This window comes from Oryx dammah, unplaced genomic scaffold (genome assembly GCF_014754425.2).
Source record: "Oryx dammah isolate SB20612 unplaced genomic scaffold, SCBI_Odam_1.1 HiC_scaffold_10, whole genome shotgun sequence".
Classification (NCBI taxonomy): Eukaryota; Metazoa; Chordata; class Mammalia; order Artiodactyla; family Bovidae; genus Oryx; species Oryx dammah.
Window position 1 is genome coordinate 53,025,666 of NW_024070194.1, and position 17,716 is coordinate 53,043,381.

At 37.8% G+C, this 17,716-nt stretch overlaps 1 protein-coding gene across 3 annotated transcripts in view; it reads left to right on the forward strand.

Annotated features, from left to right (window-relative positions):
• Positions 1 to 17,716, forward strand: part of MINDY3 (MINDY lysine 48 deubiquitinase 3) — an 81,278-nt gene that overhangs the window by 42,517 nt on the left and 21,045 nt on the right. The window lies entirely within an intron of this gene.

A 17,716-nucleotide genomic window follows, 5' to 3' on the forward strand; every position in this document is an offset into this window, starting at 1 on the left:
TGTACTGCTTGTATGATTGTCCTGCTCTAGTTTTGGAATCATTTCAGTCAAGTCTGTCATGATTTAGTTATAATTTCTTTATCTTTACCAACTATACAAGTTTGACGTCTGATTTTTTTTAGAAATCACTGTGTTCTGGTGAAAATAATTGAAATTAAATGTTTTGAGTTACTGTTTTCTAGAGGATAAAAATCGAATTTACGTGATATAAAATAGTTTTAGTTACAACATCTAGGAAAATATTTTGAAGTTTATTAATAGTTCAATGATTTAGAAGTCAGTTGCTCTTTTAGAATGGAATATTTCCACAGTTTTAGTATATATAGTATAACAATATCGAACTAGGTTAAATACATTTGAATATGTTTAAAATGTTTGCCCCCAGAAAACTGTTGCTAAATGCAAGGCTTTATAATCTTTCTCTTTCCACAATTGAGTGGTTTAGAGCTTTGAATTCAGAAGCCTTTGTTAGCATCCCAGCCTTGCCACTTCCTAACATGGCTCAGCCTCTTCGCCCATGTCTTTAAAATAGGGTTTAGTAATAGGATCTTGTTCTTAGGATTGTTCTCAGGCTTAAATAGAAAACATTTAGCAGAACCTGGTACATGTTAAATGCCCAGTAAATCTTAGCTGTCATCGTCATCATCATCATCATTGCCTTTTTCATTATTCTGGTATGCCTGCGTAGACATGCTAGATGTTGGACTAAAAGGAGAAAATAAATAATTCTGTTTTTGATGATTTTTAATCCTGTTGCACTTTGCTGATTACTCAGCGTGCTCTTCCAGCTTATACTTGTTACTGTTCTTTATTTGTGTCTGTGGTAAGAAGTCTGAATTATATAGATTGTACTAAAGTCTAAAGTGACAGTGTGAGGTGTAGTGGGTCTGTTTCATTATTTATTACTGTATTTACTTTTATTGTGCTGGCAAACATCCAGCAAGTGGGTTTAGTGGCAGATACAGGCTTAACCTTTCCTTACAGGGAAAGCTATAAATACAGTTGAAAAGTACAGACCTTACTGATTTGTTGTATTTCATCTGACAGCTTTTGCTGTTCATTTCCCTCCTGAAGTAGAGAGAAAGAAGTTAAAAGCAAGTGTAACCTGCAGAAACTAAACACCCAGTTCCCTGACTGAAGATTTCATCATTTGACTAATTTTAGTGTCAAGTGTTATAAATTTCCAGAAAAGGAAATCAGTTCCAGTTCACATACAGAAATGTGTTATCAAGCCAATTATTAATTATTTTTATCACAGCCCTATTCTTAAGCATTAGGAAAACTATTAAATTCTATGAAATATAAAAGATAAAATGTGTTTTTTAATTTTAACTTTTTATTTTGTATTGGAGTATATAGCTGATTAACAATGTTGTGATAGTTTCAGAGATGCAGCAAAGGGACTCAGCCATACATATACATGTATCCATTCTCCCTCAAACTCCCCTCCCATCCAGGCTGCCGCGTAGCATTGAGCAGAGTTTCCTATGGACCTACAGAGTTTCCTGTAGGACCAAGGCCCTACAGTAGGACCTTGAAGATAAAACTGTTTTCAATCTTAAATTTTATGAGTGATATTTAAGAAATGATTTTGTTGTCAGAACAGCAGAAAAGATTTCATGGGAGATGAACGCAAGCAACAGTGTCAGCTGAGCTATGTAACAGTGCAGACATTCTGTTTTCAAGCATTGAGAATAGGCATGTCGAGAGTGTCGTGGGAGCACGCACCTTGCTGTGGAATACACACTGCCCCCTCCCTGTCCTGGTTTGCTTCATTGTTCCCAGTGAAGTTCCCTTCGTTGTTCCCAAGATGCACAATTGTTCCGCTCAGGCCTTTTGTCGCTTGATTCCTGGTCAGTAGTGAGCCTTGTGTAGGGCAGGGACTCTCATTGATTTTCTTATCCACAGACCTCAGCCACATGCAGTGAAAAGTTGAGTTGGAGCCATGAGGTACATACATAGAGAAAAAACAAAGACCTTGCAACACCAGTTGCATGTAGGCCTCAAAACACACTCAGTGTACACTGTGGAAATCAGTCAAGACTTTTAAATGTTCGTTTGTTTTTGGCTGCGTTGGGTCTTCGTTGCTGCATGTTGGCTTTTTCTAGTTGGGATGAGTTGGGGTCACCTTCGTTGGGGTATGCCAGCTTCTCATTGCAGTGGCTTCTCTTGTTGTGGAGCCCAGGCTCTAGAGCACAGGCTCAATAGTTGAGGCGCATGGGCTTAGTTGCCCCACAGCATGTGGGATCTTCCTGGATCAGGGATTCAACCCATGTCCCCTGCATTGGCAGGTGGATTCTTAACCACTGCACCACCAGGGAAGTCCAGTCAAAGTTTTAAAATCTGTCTTCATTTATATGCATCCTCAAAACTACTAATAATCCTAATAGGAAAGTGCACGTAAATTTAAAGTGATTATAGAAGTTTATGTTAAGATTTTAGCTTCTTCTGCTGTTATAAATTATAAAATTTGTATATTTCAAATACCTTATCTCTCTTTTAGAACTCTTAAATTGTGTGCCAATTGTTTTGACACTTACCTTTGTGTAGTTTAGTCGCTCAGTCATGTCCGACTCTTTGCGACCTCATGGACTACAGCACTCCAGGCTTCCCTGTCCATCAAAGTATAGGGAATTCATTAGTTTCATGAATAAAGCCTTTGCACAAATTTTCCACATTTAGGTTCCAGTGACATTTATATCTTCTAAAAATGTTTTCTCATGACTCACTCTGAAGCTTCTTAAAAGCATGGGTACTTCTTTTTCAGTGAATTTTAGAGCAATTGAATTTGGATTGCTTGCACATGGTATCTTTAAAAAGTTAGATGTAAAGAATTTTTCCCTTTGAAATAAACTGTTACAAAGCTGGAAGAACATGTAAATGGTAAATGATATTAATAATGTGCTCAGTCTCTGTCGTGTCCTACTCCTTGCAACCCCATGGACTGCAGCCCGCCAGCTCCTCTCTCCGTGGGGATTCTCCAGGCAAGAATACTGGAGTCGGTTACCATGCCCTCTTCCAGGGGATCTTCCCAACCTAGGGATGGAACGAACCCAGGTCTCCTGCATTATAGGTAGATTCTTTACCGTCTGAGCCACCAGGGAAGCCCAGTATTAATAATACTTGATAATATTTACTGGGTTCAAATATAAATTTTTCAAAATTTTATTCATGTAGTGTTTGCCATTTAGATAGTATTGTAAACTTTGTTGGTTTTTACATTACAATAAGATCTGTTATTTGGTCACACTTTCTTGGATGTTTATGTATTTGAGTAAGTGATTTTGGCAGTGAATTTATTTTTGTTACTGTTTTTTATTTGTTTTTGGTAGGTTTACCCACTTGTATGTTCCTGACCTGAAATAACACAATTTCCCCTCTCTCTCCCTCCCCCAAAACTTAAAGTGAATATTGATACCTTTTTCTACAAAACTTGTGTGTTTGTCAGGAAAAGTATTTTGTGTATGCTGACTTCTTTGTACGGATTATGATGAAATATTTAAAAAGCATGTTTTAAGGTCATGATTTTAAAGGCAGTCTATAATTTGGCATTATGTTGGGTTGGCCAGAAAGTTCATTAGGCTTTTCCATAAGCTGTTACAGGAAACCCAAATGAATTTTTTGGCCAATGCAATAAAATGCCTTTGAAAAGCAATAGACTTTCTCATGTGACTTATACACTGGAAGTGATTATAGTTGCAGTTCTCTTCATTTATGTATGTACCCATTTCTTACATATTTACAGGGTTTATTTACTATGCGCCTGGCATTATGCAAGGTGCTGTGAATACAGTGGTGAGGAAAAAATAGATTAGGCGCCTGTTATGGATGTGTGCATTCTCATGGAGGAGGCATTAATCAAAGAGTCACACTTAAAAAATTAAAGCTGTGATGGGTGCTGACAAAGCACAGGTCTCTAAAGGTGGATTAGAGGAAGATTAGGGATGTCTCCTTGAGAAATTGATGTTGAAAATGAGCCCTGAGGCATCAGTAAAATTAAGCTACAGGGAGAGGGAAAAAAGCAGTTCCTACAAGGGAAATAGTTGGAGCAAGCAAATTACTGCAGAAGAAAGGACTGTGGTGCGAACAGCTGATAGAGAAGAAGGGGAGCCCTGAGACTTGGAGGTGGGGGCAGGAGGAAAATCTGCAAAGGTAGACAACCTGTGCAAATCTCTTGTAAGAGTAAGGGCAGCCACTAGAGTTTAAAAGTCGGTGTTGGGAGTAGTTTGAGGGAGAGATAGGAAGGAAGGGAACAGGACTAAAAGTACATTTTGAAAAAAATCACTCTGGCTAACTGCAGAAAGCAGACATTGAAGGGTATCCTAGGGATTCGATAAACAAGACTCCTGTAGTCTTCCTGGTGAGCAAAGGGTAGTTTGATCCAAGGTAACAACTGTAGACATGGATAGAAGTACAGCTGACCTCTGAACAACATGGGTTTGAACTGATTTTACATAGATTTTTTTTCATTAGTAAATGCTACACAATTTCTGGTTGGGTGGATCTCCAGTTGGTTCAATCTGTGGATACAAAACCACAGATACGGAGGAACTGTGAATACACAGGGCCAATTATAAGTTTCCTGTGAGTTTTTGACTGTGCTGAGCATCCGTGTCCCCAACCCCTGCATTGTTCAAGGATCAACTGTATATAAATTTTAGAGATTTATTCCTGAGTTGACAGAACTTGGTGATAGATTGAGATAAGTGAGGAGTGAGAAGTCTAATGAGATGTGTGTTTTTAATTAGACCGTAGACCCTCAGAAAACTCCACAGCTTTGCGCTTGTCGAACGCACCTACTCATGATTAAGGCCATTTATTTTTCTTTGGCTACGTTGACAAGGTCGATATAGCAGTGAAACGGCCCAGCCAGAATAACTCCACAGTGAGGTTTACAAGGCCTGCCCACACAGACAGTGCTTTTTAGTCTCTCACATATTAAAAGACCACCAAGGATCATGAGACATTTGAGAAATGTTAATGTGAAGAACAGAAATCAGAACAAATAGGGAAAAGGAGCTCACAAGATTAGAGACAGTGTAGGACAATGAAGGCATCAAAAGAAAATTTCAAAAAAACCAAGAACCATAAGAGAATTTGTGATGAACTTCATGAAACTGTGGAAGCCGTGAGGAAAGGACATTTGAAGGACAGAAGAGAAACCGGAAACTTCCTGAAAGAACTGAAAGACAGATTGGAGAATGCCTGCCCTAGGTTGTGGCAGTAGCTTCCTGACGACCGTGCTGTTGCCCTTCGTGGAGCTTAATAGCTTCTCAATTCAGCAATAGAATGAGCCTATTGCATGAGTCGCTTCATGTCACTGGCTCCCTTTTCACTAAGAGTAGAAGCCCGTGTCCTTAGAGTGACCCCCTTGGCCCTTCCTCGGCTCATCAGACTCCGCATCACCTGGTGTGCGTGTTTCTTGCTCCTCTCACCTCCTGCCTTGCTTGGCCACGGTGGCTTTTCCTGTACCTCCGACGGGAAGCAAGCCCTCCACCCCTGCTCTTGCCTTTAGGATCTTGGAGCAGACGTCTGTATCAAGGATTCCTCCCTACCTTCATGTCGTGCATGGCAATCCAAGTGCAGGCTGGAAAAGAATCTCCAGACAGAGCATTTCAGAAGGGAGTGATTTTATTAAGAACAAAGAGCTGAGATAATGAGGGCACTGTGAGCACAGCGGGCTGACCACCTGGCAGATCAGGGAGAGCTGACTTAGAACTGTGGGCCTGTTCAAGAGAAAGCCAACCCCTTTCGTGGATTAGTAGTCAGTTTCTGTAGCCTCAAGACAAAATTCTTGCTGAAAGGGTGGCATTAGGTGATTGGTTAGGGTGCTATAGGGTGAGTACTCGAGTGGGCATTTTTACCTAATACGGAGTCAGGGAACTGGCTGGTAAGGATGTGGGGGCTCATGGCAATGGTTGCTATGGGGCTCAGTCAGTTCTGGGAGATGACCTTGGTGGGGGACTCTGTGGCCTTAGTACAAGGCCTCACACCTGTGACCTTGGTATGGAACTCTATACTTCAGATCAGGATTCAAGTGTTAGTTTCTTAGTGAGGCCTTCCCTGGGGCCCGTTATAAAAATCTCAGTCCCTCCTCCCTTTTCATTAACAGTCTCTCTTCCACTTATTTTCAAAATAGATATTTTTTAATTGAGGTAAAATTCATGTAACAAAATTAACCCATTTTTAATGAATACTTTTGTAGCATTTGGCACTTTTCACAATATTGTGTAGCCATCACCTGTATCTAGTACTAAAACATATTCATCACCCTGAAGTAAAACCCCAAATCTATTTAGCAGTTACTCCCTATTCTTCCTGCCTGGAATCCTAGCAACCACCAGTTTGCTTTCAGTCACGATGAATTTACCTATACTGGATATTTCATATAAATGAATCATACAGCATATCACCTTTTGTGTCTTGAGGCTCATCCTTATTTCAGCCTGTCTCAGTGCTTCAGCCCCTTTTCTGAAAGAATGATACTCCACTATGTGCATGTAACACAATGTGTCCGCTCATCAGTGGATGTGTGGTTTGTTTCTTCCTGTGGTTACTGTGAATAGTACTGTAGTGAACATTCCTACACAAGGACCTGTGTGAGTCCCTATTCTCAATTCTTTTGAGAATTTGGTATCAATGTAGAACTGGAATTGCTGAGTCATATGGCAGTTTTATGTTTTAATTTTTGGAGAAATGCCAAGCTGCTTCCCAGCAACTATACCATTTTACATTCCTACCAGCAGTAAACAAGGGTTCCCAGTTCTCCACATCTTTGCCAACACTTGTTACTGTCCCATTATTAGTATTGCCATCCTAGTGGGTGTTAAGTGGTTGTTGTGGCTTGATTTACATTTTCCTAATGACTGATGATGTTGATCATCTTGTTTTGTGCTCTTTGGCCATTTGTATATCTTCTTTGAAGAACTGTCTATTCATGTCCCTTGCCTGATTTTGAATTGGGCTGTTTGTCTTTTTATTGAATTGTAAGGTTTTTTTAATATATTCTGGTTACTAGGCACATAACATATATTTTACTTACTTGTTTTAGGTATTATCTCACTAGTAAGCTCAAAGATGGCAGAATTCTTGTCCACTTTGTCTCGTCCTGTTTCCAGCACCTAGAACAGTGCCAGGTTCAGTGTTCATGCTCTATAGATTTTTGTTAAACAGATGAAGAAAGAAATTAGCAGAATACACTGAAGATTTATTTCACATTGTGATGTAACCATGTTGATACTTGATAAAGGGGGAAAATGGAGCTGAATATGCTAAATTGTTTTTTATCATAAGAATTCAATAGATCCCTAAGCTTGAAATCAAGAAATAATTGTTAATGCTTGCAGTATCCTATATGGAGGCAAAAATAGAACTTACTTTTACTCTTTGGCCTGATCAACTTAAATACACACACATACATACACAGATTCTTTCTCCAGATGAGTGAGTAAAAAAACTTCGAGTATTCATAAATAATCATTTAAAAGTCTGTCTTCATGGTTTGAGGATGGATAAGAAAATTGTTTCTATTCAGTGAAATAACTTCTTTTTCTTTTTGAGATGAACAGTATATTTTTAGGACTCTCACTTCCATACATGACTACTGGAAAAACCATAACCTTGACCAGACAGACCTTTGTTGACAAAGTAATGTCTCTGCTTTTTAATATGCTGTCTAGGTTGATCATAACTTTCCTTCCAAGGAGTAAGCATCTTTTAATTTCATGGCTGCAATCACCATCTCCAGTGATTTTGGAGCCCCCCAAAATAAAGTTAGCTACTGTTTCCCCATCTATTTGCCATGAAGTGATGAGACTGGATGCCATGATCTTAGTTTTCTGAATGTTGAGCTTTCAGCCAACTTTTTCACTCTCCTCTTTCACTTTCATCGAGAAGCTCTTTAGTTCTTCACTTTCTGCCATAAGGGTGGTGTCATCTACATATCTGAGGTTATTGTTATTTCTCCCGGCAAACTTGATTCCAGCTTGTACTTCATCCAGCCCCGCGTTTCTCATGATGTACTCTGCATAGAAGTTAAATAGCAGGGTGACAATATACAGCCTTGACGTACTCCTTTACCTTTTCAGAACCAATCTGTTGTTCCATGTCCAATTCTAACTGTTGCTTCCTGACCTGCATACAGGTTTCTCAAGAGGCAGGTCAGGTGGTCTGCTATTCCCATCTCCTTCAGAATTTTCCACAGTTTATTGTGATCCACATAGTCAAAGGCTTTGGCATAGTCAATAAAGCAGAAATAGATGTTTTTCTGGAAATTTCTTGCTTTTTCTTCTCTTTAATCATCAGTTTTCCCTTTGGCTCAATAACTTCCTTTTTTACATTTGGTGGTCACAGATTAAAATTATTTAGCTCACTTTCATATTTTCTTCTTGAATTGGAACTAATTATGGAGCTAATTTTCAATGCAGATTCAAGATGATGCTCTATTTGATAGTATGATACTTAATAGTATTGGAATTATATTTATAAAAGGATAGACAAATAAATTTAGTGTTTTTGTTTTCATTGTGCATTTAAATCTCTGGAATGGAAACTGTTGATTGAACATAAAAATAGTTGGAACCTACCTGTGACATCTGGCTTCATCTTCAGAAGATCAGTGACTAATTTCCTTGATAATCCATTTCCAACTTTCTTTTGAAGCCAGGAAGATGAGTTTTACATTCCTTTTTGTTCTCTTTTATGGTTATAAAAGGACTCCTTGTATACTGTGTACAGAGTGTTGCCTTTGACCTTTCCTATGATAAAATAGGTTTCCTTTTAGATAAGTACACATGAAAACACATCTCTGTTTAAATGCAAAGTATATGGAGAAACTGAATTTAATGCAAAGGAGAAACAAAACATTGAATTGTTCCTGCATGAGCTGACTCTTCTTACAGTGGTATCTGTTACTGGGAATTGAGATAGAATTCTTTATACAGAGCGTGCTCTTTTTGTGTCCCTACTCTTTGGTGTAACATTAGCAGGACTACTGCAGTTACATGTTAGAACCTTTTTTAGGGCGTTCAAAAGTTGAACAGTTCTACTTTATCATGAATATACTCCTCTACGTGTATTAACACAATTTTAAGGAAAAGAAGCAAAATGATGCTTTATAGATTTTATTTCTCATAAAGAAAATTCACTTCTATGTATCTTTCATTACTGATAAAAGTCTTAGGACTTGGAATATAATTAGATTCACAGTTGGGCATTTTTTAATATGGTTTTCCTATGTATTAATACGGTTTAATCGTCCTATCCATTTATCCTAAATAAATTTTAGAGTTTTGTGCATTTGTTTAAATTTCATGCCTTATTTGCCTCAGAAAGGAAAATGGATTTAAGAGCTAAAATATTACTGTTTGTAGTTTAAATCATAAAATATTACTGTTTGTAGTTTAAATCGTAATCATTACTGTTTGTAATTTAAGTCCATAAATCATAATTTTGTGTCATATTTTGGTATTGTTTTTTATGATTTTTCTTCTATTAATTATCTCAGTCATATCCATGGTATTATGCAGTTTACTGAAACTAGTAAACTCTTTCCATTTGAATTTGTGTCTTGTAGCTTTTTCTTACATTAGAACCCAGATAATTGTCCATACAAGATACAGTATTGCTGATATATGCCTAAAGGCATTCTGTTATGAGTAAAGTCTATGAGTTTTCATTTAGAATCAGCATTGATAAGTCTGTACCTCTACCTGTCCATCTAGAATTGATGAAAATAATTGTGGCAAATAGAGTGGGTTGCAGAAAAAGCCTTAGCATATGTTTAATATATGATGAAAGTGAAATTGAAGGTTGCTCAGTCATGTCGACTCTTTGCAACCCCATGGGAACTATATGGTCAGCATCTTATGTGCACTCCTCATTCAGGCCTCTGTGCAACCCTGTGAAATAAGTACTGGTTTCATCTACATTTTAGAGTCTGGGACCAGTGAGAAATAACACCTCCGGGCTAAAGCATGAATTCTGTTCACTGAGCTTTTAAATACTTCTGTCCCTTAGGAAAACAAATTATTAGACTAGGGTGAACTAGGGACTGAAAGAGGGGAGAGGTGTGTGCAGAAGAGATGGCATTGGAATTAAAGGACATAATGTATATTAGACGAAATGAGGAATGTGCTCTAGGCTTGGAGTAAGAGTAAGCAGAAAGAGATGTGGGATATGAAGCTCTGTGCTGTATTTGGAGAATAATAGTTGGTTCATGATGGCTGAACTATATTCATTGTGCTAAGAGATAAGATGGAAGCAAAAACTGGGTTTAGATACAGCAGCAGCTGGCATAATCATTTCTCCTCTGACATCTCACTATACTATGCTTATCTTGATAAGCTATGCATGCTTATCTTGATATGAAAGGCTAAGCATGAGCATCCAGGTCATGAATGTAAAGCCTGTTCGTGGAAGTGGAACAACCTTCTTAAGAACTTTCTCTCTGAAGCTGTGATGAAACTTACAGAGTATTAGAAGTTGAGTACTGTCAGTATTTTTCACAGTTTAAACTTTGTTTAAAATAGTAGGAAAGTTGGAAGGAGGATGTGGGAGGATCTAGGGTCAGGGATGTCCCTTACTTTGCACTTACACTAATCCAGGACTACGAAGTTTAAATAACCATTGTAGTGTTGTGTGGACTATAGTGTCAGTCATCTTTCTAGGCTTCTGTTTTCACAAGAAACATAGGAAGTGTATATATGTATATGGAGATTCCTTCTGTGTAGCTTATATGGTTAAAATTCACGTCAATGGGTAGCATGGAGGAATAGAAGAGGAAGAAGCAGGTCAAGGATGAACAGGACCAGCAGATATTATACATGTGACATAAATTAAAACCTCAGCCAGAATGTTAGGGTTAAATTCCTTTTGCCAGCTTCCTGAAGTCACAACTAATCCTAAAGTTTGAACAGTTCACACAGCAGTATTCAAGAAGGGTGGGGTGGGGGCAGTGAGAACAGTCACCTCGGGCCAGAGTAGGCATTTGGCCACTGAAATTGTCTAGAACTGCCTGCATATGACAATGATAAAGAGGAATTTGACCAAGTCCGTTTTATTATGTTTAAACTCTGTGGACAGTGTCCCCTCTTTTTGCTGTGCTGAGGCACACTCTAACTGTCTCCCCAGACACACACCCTGATGCTTCTCTTAATTTGCAGAGTGGCTGCATGTATCCCGCAGGTGCCTGCCTCCTGCCGTGAGGACTTCGCAGTTCTCCTGGCACAGCCACAGGTGGCCCTCACAGCTTCTTCCAGGAGCTGGCAGGATGTCACTTCTGCTTCTGTTTCTTTGGCCAACAATGGCACCTAACCAAATCATGATGTCAGTGGGGCTCAGGAGTAGATCTCTGCCACAGAGAGGTACTGCAGAGCCCATGACAACAAGCAGTGATTATACTCTCACGGGGAAGAGCAAGGAATTGACATCGACTGTACCGTCTACCACCCTGGGCTACTGTGGGGCCAGGTAATGTCACAGAGTTTCAGTTTGTTTAAAGGATATAAAGAGTCTTAGCCTAGAAATGAGGAATTTTTGACCGTCAGATTGATTTTTGATATAATATGAACATCTGCCATTTTTAAAAAAGCCAGATAATCATTTTTCTTGAATTTTGTAGGTATCCTTGTGCCTAGAGAGTAACAGCTTGTGTTAGTGGTTTTCTTCATAACATACGGTAGTTAAAGGGGCGAAGAGCTTTTCTTGGCTCAGTTCTTCAGAGTAAACAAGAGAAACCAGAAGTTATTCTGGATGTCCAGGAGAGCAGGACACCTTAGGCCTGAGGGATGAATTCTTCGGCAGAAAGCAGTGGAGAAGGCTGGAGGGATCCCTGCTGTGAGTGCTGCAGTCATAACGATAGGGAGAAAGAGAATCCAGCCACTGTTAATATGAATCATCATAAGGACTGCAGCGCATCGTCTCGAAGACTTTCCTTCCAATGCCTGGTTTTGTTTACACGTTTAGAGTGTATGTTTCTGTGCAGAAAGAATCTTGAAGGGCTTTGCTTTTGTATTTCCTACTCTGACTTCTCCGCTGACACAGCACAGGTCAGCAGCACACAGCAGTGAGCTGTTGGGGGGTAGCTGGGACTGCTGCATATTCGAACAATCATGGAAGAGTGAGAAAAAAGGCCACTGTCCTACCTACTTTAAAGACCATTAAAAATTATTTATTTATTGGGCTGCACTGGGTCTTGGTTGTGGCAGGCAGGATCTTTTGTTGTCATTGTTGCAGTGTGTGGGCGCTCAGTAGTTGCTCCACCGCATATGGGATCTTAGTTCCCTGACCAGGGATTGAATCCGAGTCCTCTTCATTGGAAGGCGGTTTCTTAACCACTGGAGCACCAGGGAATTCCCTACTTGAGAGCATTTGATAACTGATTTAAAATCTTATTTCTTAGTAGTTCTCAAATTATTTTCCTTAAGTAGTTCACGAGCAAAGTCAATATGGAACATATAATAAAGTGGTTTTTAAAGCAAAATTTTACTTAAAGTCTAAAGGGAAATTATATCCCAGTTAGCTTTGTGTGTGTGTGTGTGGAAGGATTCCTCATAACACTATAAAATGTTGTCTGCAAGCTAGAATGTAATTTATATGTGCGTGATCATTCCTGAAAATAGATAAGGTTCTCAGGGGTTCTTTGATTACTCATGACAGCAGATTGCTCTTGATAATGATGAAAGGTATAATAAATAAGCTTTAAAGACCTTTCTGGTAATGAGCTACATACTTACATCTAGCTAACATACTGAACACGGGCCTTCCTTATGTTTCCGTAGGTACTTTAGAAGCATAGCTAATGTTACAACATTTTGAAAGGTTCATGGTGGACAGAGCTACACGAAAAAGAGATATTCATTTCATGACTCTAGGATATTAGATAGTCCCATTATACCTCAGGGTTTTGTTTTTTTTTTCCTTTTCTTTTATAGTACTTTGCCAGTTAAGGAAAGTTGGATGAAGCCAGATAACTTTAAAAGCTATATTATTTAGCAGTCTCTGTTGACCAGTAAATTGGCTAAGAAGTTATTTGCTATAATATTCCTGTCATTAAAGCATCCGATGATATTTAACTAATGTAGAGAACTACTTTAAAAATAAAATTAATGTTGATGATAAATCAGAACTTAAAAGTATTGCTAATTAAAATATTTGACTCTTAGGTTTAGATTCTCTTGTGGGAGTACCTTAAAGAGTTTTGGATGCAGTACACACTGAAATTTTCTCCTAAGTACTGCAACTGGGGAAGAAAAAAAAAATGCTCACAGTTATCCTTGCTGCCTTGGATAATTTGGAATTACATCATTGGAATCTATTTATTTTCAACTCAGCAGTTTTTTGAGGATGGGGGATATGTGTGTTTGAATTTTATTTTAGAAAGTAATTTTAAGAGAATTTTAATAATATTCATGGAACATATAGGAACATATTTTTCTCTATTCTATTAGATTGTGATGTCTTTATCTCATCTAATAGGCTTGACAGGTATTCAAAACATTATGGGTATGTAGGTAGTTATATGGGGAAAATATGTTAAATATGTAGTCTAAAAACTATTGCCACATTTGTCTTAGATATAGAAAATCTAAGGGTAGGATCCTCTTCATATTGTTGTTCACATTTATACAGTTTTTACATGAGTTCTATTTTAAATTATCCTTTCTAATTAAATCATTTTCTTTATGTGCAGTGAAAAAAAATTGGCAGTTATATCTCACTAAAAGGTTGAAAAGGACCCTTTCTCAATTAATGAAATTCTACACTTGCTGTTCAAACTTGCTATGCAGATAGGAAATATATGTAATATTACCATATCACTGAAATTACTACATGGGCCATCCTCCTCCAGGTCTTACACAGGGAACCTTGTTTAGAAGTGTTGAAGTTAAATACATTGGTAAAAATGAGTGTTGGAATTTGTAATTTTAAACCAAATTAGAAAGTTAAAAGTTTGAAGTTCAGCATGAAGCACTTTAATGGGAATAGAAGGTGGTTTTGTAACTCGTCCTGATTTCATCTATAAACATGTAAACATTACATAAATTTAAACGGGCTTTAACTAAGAGATCTTTTTCTACAGTAATCTAAAAAGCATTGTAAACACTCAAAATAAGCAAGCCAACAATCAATTTAGAAGACTGTTTTTAATTTATGGATGAAAACTTTTGGAATGTTTTCCTTAGAATTTATTGTAATCTTTTGTGGTTTTGGTAGGGAGGCTTTGTGTTTTTCTTTTTCCCCCGGTAGTATAAACACATCTTAAAATCAGTGATATGAGTTAAGAACAATTAATTCCTAAGGAGTTTGGCAGATTAGCTATTAGTATATCACTGAAACCAAAGGAGCAAAACAAGATTTTTTTCTCTTAATCGTTCAAGACACAGTTTACTCCACTAGTAATGACAGTCATAGTTGATGGTTTTATTATGTGGAACCTGACCACTGCCACTGGGTTGTATTTTAAGAGGAAAAAGGCATTTCTGTTTTAGTAGTTTACTTCTGAGGGTTTTTCGTTGTCTGCTCATAGCATTTTGAGATACTTGTTTCAACTTTTAAACGTCAAATAAGAAATTCTCTAAATTCCTTTTTGGAAATACTCTATTCTGACGTCTTTGCCATAATCTCCTTTCACCTGTTCCCATATTTTGCCTGGCAGACTCTCCAGCTTTGATCTCCTTTAGTCCTCATCGCCTTTTTCTGCTGGCCTGTGAGAGGCCTACAACTGGCAACCACTGGATGGCATAGTGTTAAGACAGCCACGTGCTCTACTTGAGTTTTTAACCATCTCCTCCAAACTTCGTTTATTCTTCCATCAGAGCTGATTGCCCTGCCTAACCACTCCCTGTCTCTCACAGTTCTCCGTCCTGTTCAGCTCTTTCAGTTTCCCTTGTGCTGTGCTCATTCACGTTTCTGCCTTTGATGATTCCATTCTGGCTAGTGAGAATTTCCTACCCTCTTTTCTGTTCCACATGAGAGCCAAAGTACCTTCTTTGTAAAATTTATTAAGGTGATTAAGACATCATTATATCCCCAGATATGTAAAAAGAAGGCATGTTTACTACAGCTTAGAGCATTGAGGGGGAGAAATATAATATATTCTCTAAATCATGGGTCGGTAAACTATGGCTCACAGGCTAAATCAAGCCCTACACCTATTTTGTGAAATATTTATTGGAACACAACCAGGTGCTCTTGTTTATGTATATATTATCTTGCTGTTACACATTGTCTTATCTTGCTACCTTATGGCCTGTGAAGCCTAAAATATTTACTGTCTGGCCCATCACAGAAAAAATTTGCCAACCCTTAACTCCAAATGAACACTTGTTAAACCAGAGTACACCAGGACTTTGCCCAGGCTTCATCTGATATTGCTATATTAGGCCATGCCTGTCCAAACAAGAATTAAGCACACATTTTCTGAAGCCTAAATTGTTTATATGTTTATAACCGGAGGCAAGAGATAAGCAGTGAATGTTTTATTAAGTCTACTTTAATTTTCTTTTCTTTTTTTTTTTTTTAACATAAGCATAGTATTTATTTATTTGTAGCACTTGAAACTTGGAGATGAGGCATCAGGTAGTTAATAAATTCTTTTCACACTCCCTTATTTTCTGAAATCTTTAATGTCAGAGAATTTGATGCCAACCTTTTCCTCTGGCTAAAACTGGAATCTTCCTTGTTCCCCAAACTTTATAAATGGTGGCAATTTCCCAAAACTTCACTTTGTAGGAAGATTTAAAAGATGCTTTATTTTTATTCTCTGCCACCTCTTCCCCCCAAAAGATTCTTTTTGTTTGTTTTTTAACCAAGAAAAACATGATGCCCATTCCTTCTACTTAGATCACAGTTTTAATTAATATTTAGAAATTTTGAAGTAATGTGTTAAAACTCATTTCGAGCTCTGCCTGATCACTTACTAGAAACAAAGGTTGAAATGCAACAGGTGTTGAGTAGGAAGAATGACTTTATCTTCCTCTTGTGCCTCCAAACCCTCCCCTTTGCATAAGAGCTCATCTACAGCTGTATACCTTTTCCTCCACCAGCGTTTCAGTGACTCTGCTCCTCCACAAATTCCAACAGGTGTTCTCAAGGGGAACAATTGAAAAAAGAAAGGAGAGTTGGAAACAGTTAAGGAGGTGAAAGCTTATTCTGCAATACACGTTGAAACGTTTGCTGTAAAGGTTTGGAAGTGGTAAAGGAAGCTAAGGAATAATAACAATAGTCTCAATGCTATTAAATGCTCCCTAAATCTGAGAACCCACACTACAATCCTAGCCTTGATACAAAGGTGATTGTAGAGCTAAGGCTCTACTGAGGATGTATTAGAGAAAGGAAAGCATTTTAAGAAATACTGTTCAGTCTAGGTTAAATGAACACATTTAACCCAAGAATCGGGTAGTATCTGTAGTACCAAACTACAGTCCCTTTTTCCTTTGGCTCAGTGATCCTGCTCTGGAACTCTGTCCTACAGATACAACTGTTGATGTCCTATAGATATGACTGTTCACGTATGAAATCACATGTTCCAGTTTATTTGGTACAGCAGTGGTTATGGTAAAATGTTAAGCACAATCCAAGTATCCAGCAGTAAAGGACTGGATCATAAAATCAGAAAGGCATTGAAAGTTCAACCAGATGAAAGCATGGCCCTTGACATGTGTATTATCTATGATACTGAAAATGCAGGAAAAGGAGACCCTAAAAGTTGGTATCAAGGGATGGTAAAAGGGAAATAATTGTACATTATCAGATCTACATTATAAAGTAACAAGATTTTTTAAAATTATTTTATCATTTAATACATTAAAACTGTGTAGGGGCTTGTATATATTGCCTTGTTTTGACTCCCATACCCATTTGATACCTACTCCCCATTGAATGGAACATACTGTTAAGGTGCTCAGACACGGTCAAGTGAGAACTACTCTAACTGACCCTGAAGAGTTTATTCCTTCATCTTTGAGATAAGGGCAAGATGATTAGGACAAAAGTTATTTAGTGCATTTCTTAAAAATTTGTTTCCATGAAGAAATAGCAATTTAAATTCTATTTAACATTTATATCCCACTTTTTTAAAAATTGAAGAATAGTTGATTTACAGTGTTGTATTTCTGCTGTACAGCAAAGTGATTCTGTTATACAAATATGTATACTCTTTTTCATATTCTCTTCCATTATGGTTTGTTACAGGATACTGTATATGGTTCCCTGTGCTGTACAGTAGACCATGATGATTATCTATTTTATATATAGTTATTTGTATGTACTAATCCCAGGCTCCTAATTTATCCCTCCCTCATCCCCTCCCTGCTTTGGTAATCATAGGTTTGTTTTCTATGTGAGTCTGCTTCCATTTTATAAATAAGTTCATTTTTGTATATTTTAGATTGCACATGTAATTGATATCATACAGTATTTGACTTTCTGGTGTATTTCACTTATTATGATAATCTCTAGGTCAGTCTGTGCTGCTGCACATGGCTTGATTTTATTCTTTTTTATGGCTGAGTAATATTTGTGTGTGTGTATACCACATCTTTGTTTCTTTCATGTCTTAGCTATTCAGATAGTGCTGCTGTGAACACAGGGGTGCATTTATCCTTTTGAACCACGGTTTTCTCCAGATATCTGCCCAGGAGTGGGATTGCTAAATCATATGGTAGTTCTATTTTTAGCTTTTAAAAGACTCTCCATACTGTTCTCCATAGTGGCT